We start from the raw sequence: 12,181 nt of genomic DNA on the forward strand, positions 1-12,181 counted from the left end.
TGCAGTCCCACTTTTGTGTGGCTCAGCAACACCACGTCATCTACATATAGCAAGTTAGACATTTGTTTTCCGGCTACCCTAGGTGGATGTGAGGGGGCGAGAGTTAGATCTGGCAGTAGGGTTGCGATGTTAATGCTATAGTGATATTTGCTTTTTCTTGGGTCAGTGTGGATACAAGGCTCAGCACCGTTGAAGCAAATATTCCAAAACTGCAACTCGGCCTAATTTGAAAAGAAGGGTTTTGAATGTTTATGTTTGTATATGCTCTGTATATGTTCTGTGCCCTTTATTCTCTAGACAACTGTTTGCTCCAGCTGCAGCTGCCTGGTCCTTAAAATCCTTAAGGGGTTCAGTGGCTTTCTAAGTGCCGTGCTGCGCAGCTCCCCTTGCCCTCTCACCTGATCACCCGGTCACCTGTAATGTGATGTGCAGCTGTTATGTGCAGCTGTTAGATCCAGTTTGCTGAAAGGAGGCTTCTGTGGCTCCTGCCTGCTCCTGCCTCTGCCTCTTCAGCTCCTGCCAACAATAACGTCTCAATGGGGTCTTTGCGAAGGCTATACTGGATTTTCGCCTTCCTCTCCCCCTGCTGGAGACCCCAAAAGATACCAAAAGATGCCAAAAAGATGCCAAATAACCCCTCGTGGCACTGGCCGCCTGTGGGGGGCTTTACTCTCTTGTCCCTGCCGGGCTGCGACCCCTTTGCACTCTCGCTGTTTATATCCTTGTGCCCTTTGTGGTTGTTGATCTTCACGACCCACCTCCAGTAAAAACAGGCCAGTGAACCAGGGCACCTTGGGGGGGAGGTGGGGGGGTGGGGGCTGAGTTCTTTCGGTTTGGATTTTTACTCCGCCGAAAAAACTTTTGCTGCGGCTCCGACCGCAGCTGAAGGAGAAGCTTGGCGGGACGTGCCTGGCTGCCGGGGGGAGATGTGCTCTCTTCTCCACGCTCCGCTCCACTGCCGCTCCACTGCCGCAGTTCTAACAAGGGGTGGTGGCAGCGGCGGCGGCAGGAGCGGCGGCTGTAGCTCCGCTGTTAGCTCCGCGGTTTGTCCATATTTATCCTCGGTTTACTGCCGCTTGCTTGGCTGCCCGGTCGCCCGTTGCTCGTTGCTCGTTTCTTGTTGGGTCCTCCGCCAACACCTCTGCGCTCTCGACTTCCTGTTGGCAGATGGCGCTCTAGACATTTGGTTCACTGCAAACCAGGGATCACCCTCAAAGCGGTTAGTTGAGAGAACGAATGCCAAAGGGGTAGAAACTGATTTATAAGATCGAAGCTGAAAAGTGAAGACAGTCGGTGATTGAGAGGAGAGAGGAGTAGTGCAGAACAGCAAGAGAGCAGCTGATGAGACAGAGAATAAGAGGAAGGTTCCAGTGACTTGGAGGGAAACAGAGGAGACAGAGCATAGCGGTGCAGACGTGTATCCGTGACTGCAGAGGTGTGATCCTAAGACGAGCCAAGGCACAGACGAGAAGGGAACCTAGATGACTGCTGAGTCCAGACTTCATATTCTTAAGGTGACGTCGACCCTTTCTTATTAGTGTGCACACATATTCTAACCCTTCCTTTTGCTTTTCAGGCTATGTGTTATAGTGCAGTATTATATTGTGGATATTGTTAATGAATAAAGATACCCCAGTTCTTAGTGAACTAGTGTGTGCGTATTATTATCTTATGGTAAAGTTAGCCTTTCTTCTAGTCAGATGCTGTTATGTGAACGGATGCAATTCCCGTCCAGGTAAATGGTAACTGAATAATAAGGGGGAGAGGAGCTCTTGAAATAAGGAATAACTCTTACACAGTGTAATTTGGCCATTCTTGTGTGATCCATAATATTGTAGTATTGTAATTTTAGTGGATAGCGAGAGATTCCCCAACATGGAGAGCTGAAGGTATTCATAGGAAAGTGATCGTCGTTGTGTAACGGCCCTAATGAGAGCATTGACTTTAGTCGATGTGTATACCCACAGGATTGTGGCTTGTGTAATAGTGAGAGCACCTGGAGGAAACGGTGTGTAGTGAGATCGCCTCTAGGGAAAGCGGCGTTAATGAGAGCATTGACTGCGGTCAATGTGTATACCCACAGGATTGTGGCTTGTGTTTGTATGGAATAGTGAGAGCACTGGGAGGATGCAGTGCTTATACCCACAAGATTGTGGCTTGAGCGAGCACTGGGTGTAGTCAGTGTGTAATGGTAAGTAATCAGAACTGCCTCAGGGTAGATTAGTCTGGGCCCATGTGGCCGTCAGACTATATTGTATGAGTGTGGTGTTTTAGAAGATCTAAGCGTGTATATTGCTAATTCCCCATCCTTAGGTAGGAACACAGATACCTGTTGTAAATAGGTCCTAAGGAGGGAGGTGGTTACGTTTCGGCTGGGTTAGTGGTGTCTTGGTGAGCTGATTCTATCTGGTCCGAAAATCCGGTTGTTACACCAACCTAAGCACTATTTGGGTATTAGATATACACACCAAGTTGAAGATTCATCTGAGCTAAACTTTTCCCAACTACTATTGAAAGGTAAAGTGCTGTTTGTGCAATGAAAATTGCTTTGTCTTACCCTTTTGGGGATTGTGGCTTTGATAAAAATGGCGATTTAACTTTTTCTTTTCTGCTGTGCCTTGTGTGCTGAATTTTGCCATTTTTAAAGATGTTGAATCAATGTTTTCATATTTTATCTTGCAGAATAAAAGTGCCATACTAGCACTTAGCACTTTGTGTAGAGATGTGGAGGAAGAGGGCTTTTCACTTCCCAATTTGCTAGAATTCTAATATGCCTATTTTGCACAATATACATTTAGAATTCAGCCAATATTTGAATCAAATGGATTTTTTAAGAATGACATGATTACTTTGATTTTTGGTGAATATGATATAATCAATATTTTCAGGTGGACTAAATCCCCCAAAAGATTTGTTATAGGATTTTACTTTTTTTTTTTAAAAAGCAGATGGATTTGTATAGGTATCATTTGTTTCCCTATACTACAGTTGCCAAACGCTGGTCTGGGTTAGTCTGGGGTTTAAGGGAGAGGATCAATCAAAGCAATATATCTAAATGGGAGGCAGCTGTAATTAAATGGGGAAATCATGAAGAGTTGGTATTGGAAAAGGAAATGTGGGGTAAAGTTAATACATTTATTTCACAGTGCTTAGAGGAGCCAATGGCCACAAAATGCAATTTTATGTGAAGTGGCTGATTTATCACACTCTGTAATTTGTTTGTGAGATTAATCCAATGTTGCTTGGCCATTTTTTAATATACGAATCGGTTTAAGTAGCAAACTGGTTCCATGTAATCTGGCATTGTGTAGCTATACGAGACTTCAGGAAAACAATTTGTTCAGTATCTGGGGTGAGCTTGCCAAATACAATTAGTACATAGTGCTTCAATGGTATTACAGGGCTATGATCCCCTTTGAAAGTAACTTCCAGATACCAAAATCTGCTTTATGGTTCAATTCTCGAAACCAGAGCTCTGTTGTTACAAAGATATAAATAAAAATGAATCCCCTCTGTTGGATATTGGATTGGGAAAATAAGCAAGTAAAAGCAAAAGAGCTATTATATGCTACCCGATTTGGAATGATTGTATGGTTTAATAAAATATGTGCCCAATTCACGGTTGAATAATTTTTTTGTGACAGAATATCAGAAAAAAATATTGAGTTGCAAAAATATTGGGAAAAACATTTCCTGGTTCAGAAATAGTGACAGCAAGAATATCGTGGTCAACAATATCGCCTTAAGGCAAGTAATATCGATTTTAAAAATATCAAAGTGTTTAATATCGTTTGCAAAAAAATAGTTGTTAAAAATATCCTTTTCTTAATTAAGGTTATGTATTTTATGTATATATTTTATTCACTGAAAAAAACATAGGTTTCACACCAGTTATAGTTACCTGGAAATTTTGCTGACATAAAACCATTGAAATTCCCACGTTATAGTTAGTTGGACTCACTATAACTTGCGCGTGTAATGCACTGCTGATGACATCACATATTACATCACTCATGACATGGTCAGTGACATCACTCATGACATCACTGATGACACCATCCAGTGAATGTGTGCCTTTCTGCAAAATAAACATGTTTTATATATGTATATGTAAAGGTCAATGGAAGAATAAATGTTTAAATAAGTGTCTTAATGGATGTTTTAAAAAAAAAATGATTGGTTAACTGGCTTATTAAGTGTATCATAGTGAATACATATATTAGCGAGTATTGTTTAAATATTTAAATGTTTGTATCAGTGTTTCACTTTGTGTATAAGTGGCTGCATGGGTTGGTGAGTAGCTACATGTGTGTGTATATGGGTTATTAGATTTTTTTTAGTATCAGTATAATTGTCTTTTTGATTTGGTGGGGGTGTTACTTAGCACACAGATGCATCAATGACTGACTCACTGTTTGTATGTGTTTTGAAGACAGCATATGTGCCGGACTGTATGGGTGAATGAGTGTGTATATGTATGTGTTAGTAAGTGAATGACTGCCTTACTAGTGTCTTTATCAGTAACTACATATGTTTTAATCTAGTATATGTGAGTATTGGTGTATATAAGTGAGTATATGTGAGAGTGAGAGATTGAAAGAGTTCTTGTTTAAATAAGTATGTGTTTCTATAAGTGATTGTTTAAGAGAGTAAGTATGTGTAAGTTTCCTCAGAAGTAAGGTGGTAGTGTGTGTATAGCTGTATATGCAAAAAAATGGATGTTCAATATTTTATTTGCATGTGTGAATATGTGTGTGAGCAACTTTTGGGAGACTGTTGGTGTGTTAACGGATGTATAGGTGTCTCACTACATATGATGAGTGAGTATATGTATGACTGACTATATAGAACTGTTGGTGAATGAGTGGATGTGTATGTAAATGGTGTAATTACTGAATTGGTTGTTGTAACTGGTATAGGTATCTCCACTTTTTTGAAAATGTTAGTTTCGTTTTTTGAATATGTGTTTCAAGGGTTACTTTACAGTGAAAGGAGGTCAGTCACTCTGTCACAAGGATGGTGTCATCAGTGATGTCATGAGTGATGTCACTGACCATGTCATGAGTGATGTAATATGTGATGTCATCAGCAGTGCATTACACGTGCAAGTTATAGTGAGTCCAACTAACTATAACGTGGGAATTTCAATGGTTTTATGTCAGTAAAATTTCCAGGTAACTATAACTGGTGTGAAACCTATGGTTTTTTCAGTGAATTTCATAGGTTTTTTAAATGCTAATTCCTAACTATAACTGGTATGAAACCTATGGTTTTTTCTGTGAATTTCATAGGTTTTTTAACTGCTAATTCCTAACTTTTTATAGGGCCTCATACCTATGTGTTTTTTAGTGAATTTCTAAGGTTATTTTTTCGCAAATATCTATAGCTTAGAAAGGTATGTTTTTCTAAAAATGAATCCTATATTGTATATTAATATAATATCTATTTTTTTTTAAGTATATTCTTTTTTGTTTTATATTTCACTCTGGAGTGCTCCCGGTGCGCGTACCGGTCAGCGCACCAACAAAAAAAGAAAAAGAAAATAATGAAGGAGCATGAGGAATGGGGACAAAGAGAGTGGTGTAAAGAGAAAGAGAGCTAGAGGGAGAAACACAGAGGGACTGTGTAATAGATAGTAAAACAGAGAAAAGGTATAAGAGGAGTAACTGAGAAAAGGAAAATGAATAAGGGAGCAAAAGAAGAGAAAAAAGAGGAAGAAAACTAAAGCAGATGTTCTGGGGGAATGTGAATGGGTGATGAGAGTAAAAGGAAGGAGAGTAAATAAAGGATGAGGAATGAAAGGTAGTGACAGAACCAGAGAAAAGGAACAGTGGTGACGGAGGGAAAGAAAATAGCAGTGAGTTTAAGTAAAGAGGAGTGAAAGAGGGTGGATAAAAGTGAATAAGGGTAAGACATGGGGAGAGACAGAAAGAAAGAACAGAGAGAGTAAAGGAAGGAGTGTCAGAAAGGGACTAAGTGAAGCAGAAAAAAAAGGAAAGAGAGGGAGTGTGGGTGAGCAGGGGCACTGAAAGAAGTTGAATGTGGTAGGAAAGTAAGGAAAAGAGAAGTAAATATGGAGGATAAGAATAAGTGAGGAAAGCAGAGTAAGAAAACAGGGGTGAGGTAGGGTGAGAGAAAAGTAGTGAGGTTAAAGCAAAGGGTGATGACAAACTACATTTTGTAGTCACACTTACCATATAATTAATGAAAACTTACTTGCATCTTTAAACTACACTTTGTATCTGTGAAAGACAAAAGAAAAAACAAGTTACAATTAGTAAAATATATATTTTAAAATAGAAGAAACAGGTCAAGAGGTAAAAAATCAAAAAAAGTGTACTAAGAAATAAAGCAAGAGTGAAGGATACAAAAACAGAAATAAAATAATGTAGAAAGACAAAAAAGAGGGAAAAAGAAATAGAAAGAGAACAAATTACTGAAGATAAGTAAGATACTAAAAGAATGTGAGATACCAAAACGGAATCAGGAAAGAGAAGAAAGTAAAAGGAAAATGAGTGAAAAGGAGAGGAGTTTAAATGAGGAACTATTAATAAGAAAGAGGAATGGAAGATGACTGAGAGTGAGTGAAGGGGAGTCACAGACTGAAGGGATGAAAGGAATGAGGTTAATATAGAACGATAGAGGAAAAAGGAGTGAGAGAGTAACTACACAGAAAGACAAAGGGAAGGACTGAGTGAACTGCAGTACAATGAGTGAGAAAGGAAAAAGAGTAAAGGAGCAAAAGAAGGAAAGCGAGGGGAAGAGAACTAAAGCAGTGGTACTGAGAGAATGTGAGAAAGATGAAAAGTGGTGGAAGGGAGAGAGGAAATGCAGACAGTTGAAATTGGATTGAGGAGTTGTGAAAGAAGTGGAGTAAAGGAACAGCGATGAAACAAAGTGAAAAAAAGGCAGTGTAAGTGAGTAAAGAGAGCTAAATAAGGGTGGAAAAAGGAAAATGAGTGTGAGACAATGGGAATACAATATAAATTACACAATGCAAACTATAGAATGACTTATACAATATGTTACATTGTTTATTTTTGCTGTTCTCAGAATATATTGAATTTCACTTAAATTAGTGAGTTCAAACTCTTCATCATATAATCGTTTAGATTGTGTTTAAAAAAAAACATAAAAACTTACAAATCATATATGTACATTAATCTTTGATTCACTTACTTTTCCTTGAGGCCAAATAGAAGATAGTGAAGGTCCTTTTGGTGGAAAAAAAGTCTGCTGTTCTCTATAACTTCCATTTCATCGACTTCCTATGAAAAAAGATCTAAGAACATCATACCTTACACTTTCCTTACGGCCAAATCGTGTCAGATACATGAGTATTTTTTACTATGAGATCCACTTACATTACCTATATGAGATAAATAATTTGAAACATTAGACTAACTAACTAACTAACTTTTATTAACTACTCCTGTCTTCAAAGGCCAAAACCTTTACTAAAACTTTGGTTTTAAAAACACTAGGTAAGAATTTTTAAAGTCATAAGGCAAACGTTGTTTATAAGTCAAATGAGAATCATTGCAGTAACTCCAACCTTTTTGAAATTTTAAGTAGAATGTATAAGGTCCTGATGTTGTCGAAGAACCGTCATGATAAATAATAGCTACAGTTGTAAAGGTTCTTCCTGCAATTGATAACTGAGAAGCCACAACATTTTTGATAGAAGTCAATTTAGTTCCATCAGGTCTACATCGTTGGAAAACTAAAATGATATACTGACCATAACTTTGTATAAATAATGTGGATAGCATTGGACACTTACATTGGGTACACACCATATTATGATCTGCTGCTTTTTTTTTTTGTTTTTCATTTTTTGTATTCCTTATATACCAATTTTTTGGGTGCTCTAGATGGAGATCCTCCCCCCCCCCCCCGGCATCTCGATGTTACGACCACAAAATTCGATGCCAGTGAAGGCAGGAAAAAGATACCCCCCTCTAGTGTTTACTGTTTGCTTTATCCACCTCAGCCTCTGTGACTTGGCGACCCCCGGATTGGTTGAGGACTAAGCACCGACAGTACCCAGGTGAAATCATCGGAATACTCTCATCTGTTCCGCCATGCCACAAGGAGCTCCCAGATCTTAGACTCTGAGGAATTATCACATGCTATATCAGACTCACTAACATATATAATATACCTTAAACATTCAGAAAAAGTGGGAGCATCTTCAGATTTCCATACTTTACATATTTCTCGTCTTGCCAATAACATCACATAGAAAATAAATTTAGTCTGCTGATTCGCGAGATGGTAATCCGTCTCCAGACCGAACAGAATCATTACCGGTGAGACCACAATCCGTGTTCCTAGCACATCCATCAAAATACCCTCAATTTTTTTCCAAAACAGGTTAAGGCTAGGACATTCTACAAACATATGCAAGTCATCTGCCTCTAAAGATTTGCACATTGGGCAGCTATATTGTAGGTTTGTGATCCTTGTCAGTCTTTTTGGGGAGAAATACACCCTGTACAGTGTGAACAGATGGTTTCGTTTAAGAGGAGCTGATTTTACTATTCCGTTCACCAGGCTAAAAGAATCCCCCCACAAGTCTACCAGTTTGTTACTATCCAGCCCCACAACATTTCCCCAGAGATTCTGAAGTTCCAAATCAGTAACTCCCTCTTTTTCCATCAATGCCTCATACCAAAAAGCAAGCTCTTTATCCCAACGCCCCTTTCTATTTCCAAAATCTAATTTCGGGTTAGATGTACAATCCAATATTTCCGTAGACCACCAGCTTGACAGCTGGTAATATTTAAATCTTGTAAGGGTTCCTCCCGTCAACATGAAGAGGGAATCCCACCCCAATAACTGTTGATCATTTTGTAAATCTCTCCACTGCATTAACCCTGCTAATTTGAGAGGGGTTGACAGTTGGTCTCTAAGACATTCTGGGGTCCCTGGAGAGTCCCATATTGGGGCCTGAGAAGCATAGTATGGAATTTGTAATTTTTTCCTGAAGAAAACCAAGTTCTTCAGAGCCGTGACTAAAACCTTTAGCCTGACCTTTTTATAAAATCTGGGGTCTCCAAACTTAAATAAGAAGTATTTGTGGCCTTGGGGGATACCATGCAATATTGCCTGAAACAAACGTCCCAAAAAGGATGTATCTGCCTTACCTGCCATAACTCTGAAATTTTTAAAGTGGAAGGAATGGGCATAGTGCAAGATGTCAGGTAGCGCCAGACCTCCCATTTTTAATTGTCTTCTTACCTTTTTAGCAGAAATTCTGGGCATTTTGGAGTTCCAGATGAATGAACCTATTTTTCCTTGTAGTTTACCCACCACCTTTGTATCAAAAGATAGCGGTATTGAGTTAAACAGGAAAGTTACCTTTGGTAGTATAATCATCTTTATAAGATTAACCCTCCCGAAGATGTTTAATGGGAGCCCGGACCAACGCTGTAATTGTCCACAGATTTCCTTGTACACCTATGATCTGCTGCTTTAATTAGATTTTTAAATGACACTGATTTACAGTCTGGTAAAGTCAAATATATAAATCTTTCAGTGTCTATTCTAGTAGTACTTGATGAACTACAGTTGTGGCAGTCATGCTGCCATTGATGAGAAAGGCTAAAAAGATTATCTACATCTACACCTTCATCTTCCAAAACACCTAACATATACATTAAACATTCCTGACAATCCTGCTGAATGTTCTGTGAAAATTTATCTTGACCAGAACACATATCTAAAATATTTCGAATTTCTGTTACACTTTCTATTTTTGCTCTATCACTGCTACATTTCTCAAACACAGAATTCAATAAACCACACAATCTTTGATCCCGATTTTCAACAATCTGTTCTTGTAAAGTTTGAAGAAAAAAAACAACATTAACCACTACATTAGCATAGCAGTTGACACCAGAACTGTTTTCAAACTGAAATCCAACAACATTTTCATCAGAATCCTTTTTCTTTCTGCTTACAATTACAGTTCATCTACTGTTTGTCTTTCTGCTACTACCTCACTGCAATTGTTCTCATTTCTTCTTTTTCAGCCTACCATACGTTTTTCAAACAGAGGATATTGAGGCAAATGTGGAGCATACTCTCTTCTTAACCTATTGTATTCTTTCACACAATCTAGATCTGCATAAATCTTTGTCTCATCACACTCAATCAAGTACAATCTTGATAAAGTTCTGACTCGTGATAATGCCACATATGCCATACCCTCTTTAAACACAGATCTTCCAATATTCACCAAAGCACTATCTACACTTAAACCTTGAGATTTATGAATTGTCACCGCATATGCCAAACAAACAGGAAACTGTTTTCGGCGAACATATAAGTCTTTTACAAGCAAAAATCTAGCAGAACAACGACTGATTTGTTGTACTTGCTCAATGCCATCAAATTTTGTTTTTAAAAATTCAATTCCATCTCTATTTCTATAATTCACAAAATCAACAACATAACCCATTGCTCCATTTACCAGACCTCTTTCAGCATTTAAATTCCTTCTCAAAATGATACGACAATTTAAACACACATTCAGAGTCTTTTCAAAACCAGCTGTTTTAGAAATACTTTTCTCTAATGAATCCAATTTTGTTTTCAAATTTTCTGACAAAACAATTGTTGCACCCATATGCTCTATTTTATCTATTGCTTCCAGTTTCACAATCTCTTCATTTTCTAACTTTAACATTTTGTTGTTGAAGATGGAACATTCTTGCAGAGTTGGCATCAAACATATCACAGATTTCTTCTCAGTCATTTTTAAAAAAAAATTCTCTGGAAGAATGTTTTCATTTGGATACAAATTTGAAATTAATCGAGCATGTAAAGCTTCTTTCCCAAGCTCACTTACTTTTCCGATTCTTACATCTTGCAGAATATTTTTATAATCTTCATCCTTTGCCTGTCGCATATTTTGAAGCAGTTCAGCATATTTAAAATTCAACCACATATTAACGTTTCTAATGCTTCCAAGGGACTTCCTGGAATCTTCATGCGTAAGCATTTTAAACACTGGTTGTCCTTTTACTGGAGTCAACTGTAGTAGATCTCCAAAAAAAATAATGTGTTTTCCTCCAAATAACAGATCATATTCTGTTCTAAGAATTTCTTGCATTCTCAAATGCACAAAAGCAAGCATTAGATTTGAGACCATGCTTACTTCATCAATGATAAGAAGTTTCATTTTCTTCAAGACTCTGGAAACTTCAGAACACGCATCTCCAGATAACTTGTTGTAATGCAATTTATTATCATGCTCAACTGGCAGCATCAGTAAACGATGTAGAGTAATCCCTTTAATGTTATGTGCTGCCAGTCCAGTTGGAGCAGTTACAACACAAGACAGCGGTGATTCAGTCCTTTTCTGCAAATAAGTTGCAATGGCTTTAATCAGAAAACTTTTTCCTGTTCCCGCTTCTCCACTAACGTACAGTCGAACAGGCTTAAATGATGTACATGACCACACTTTTTTCTCATGTCTGAATCCATGTTAAATCTGTTCTGTAACTTCGTCATATAACTTTTTCTGCTCAACGTTTAGTTACTTTACCAAATCTTCTAAGTTAACTCCATCCTCTTGAGCTTGTTCCATAGCTCTTTCCACCTCATCCATGGCAGTTGCAGCTTCATTTTGGATAATTGGTCCACCTAGAAGATCCTGACTCAATGAAGTAGAACTCTGACTGTCTTGAGAACTGTCTCTAGCAATCTCTTCAACAATTGTGGTTTCTTGCTCTATTTCTTCGTTCAACATTTGCAGATAATGTGGAAAAACAGGACATTCTATGGTATCATTAGTTGCATTAAAAGAGTCTTCATAACGGAGAAAATCTCCAAGTAGTTCCTCTTTTGTACGCCATGGCTTAAAGAGTTGCAAAAGAGCTAAATAGTAAAATCCTCTTTTGTCTGGAGTTTCGCAACTCAATTTTCTCTGCTTCACTAGACATCCTTCACACCCAATGACAGCATATTTTCCATTATTGATATCTTCTGTGATGTTCCTCTTATAACTGTAGTTTTGCAGAACTTCATACAAACAAGTGTTCTCAAGGTGAGTACTTCTTTTTGGATAGTATGTATCCAACATATTTGTCTTCAAAATATCTGTACCGTTTGGTTCTTTCTCCGCCAAATATTCAATTTCTTGTACAGATTTCAAAACTCGGTTTCGTGTTGC

Source organism: Lissotriton vulgaris, chromosome 1_1 (genome assembly GCF_964263255.1).
Source record: "Lissotriton vulgaris chromosome 1_1, aLisVul1.2, whole genome shotgun sequence".
In the NCBI taxonomy this organism is placed as follows: Eukaryota; Metazoa; Chordata; class Amphibia; order Caudata; family Salamandridae; genus Lissotriton; species Lissotriton vulgaris.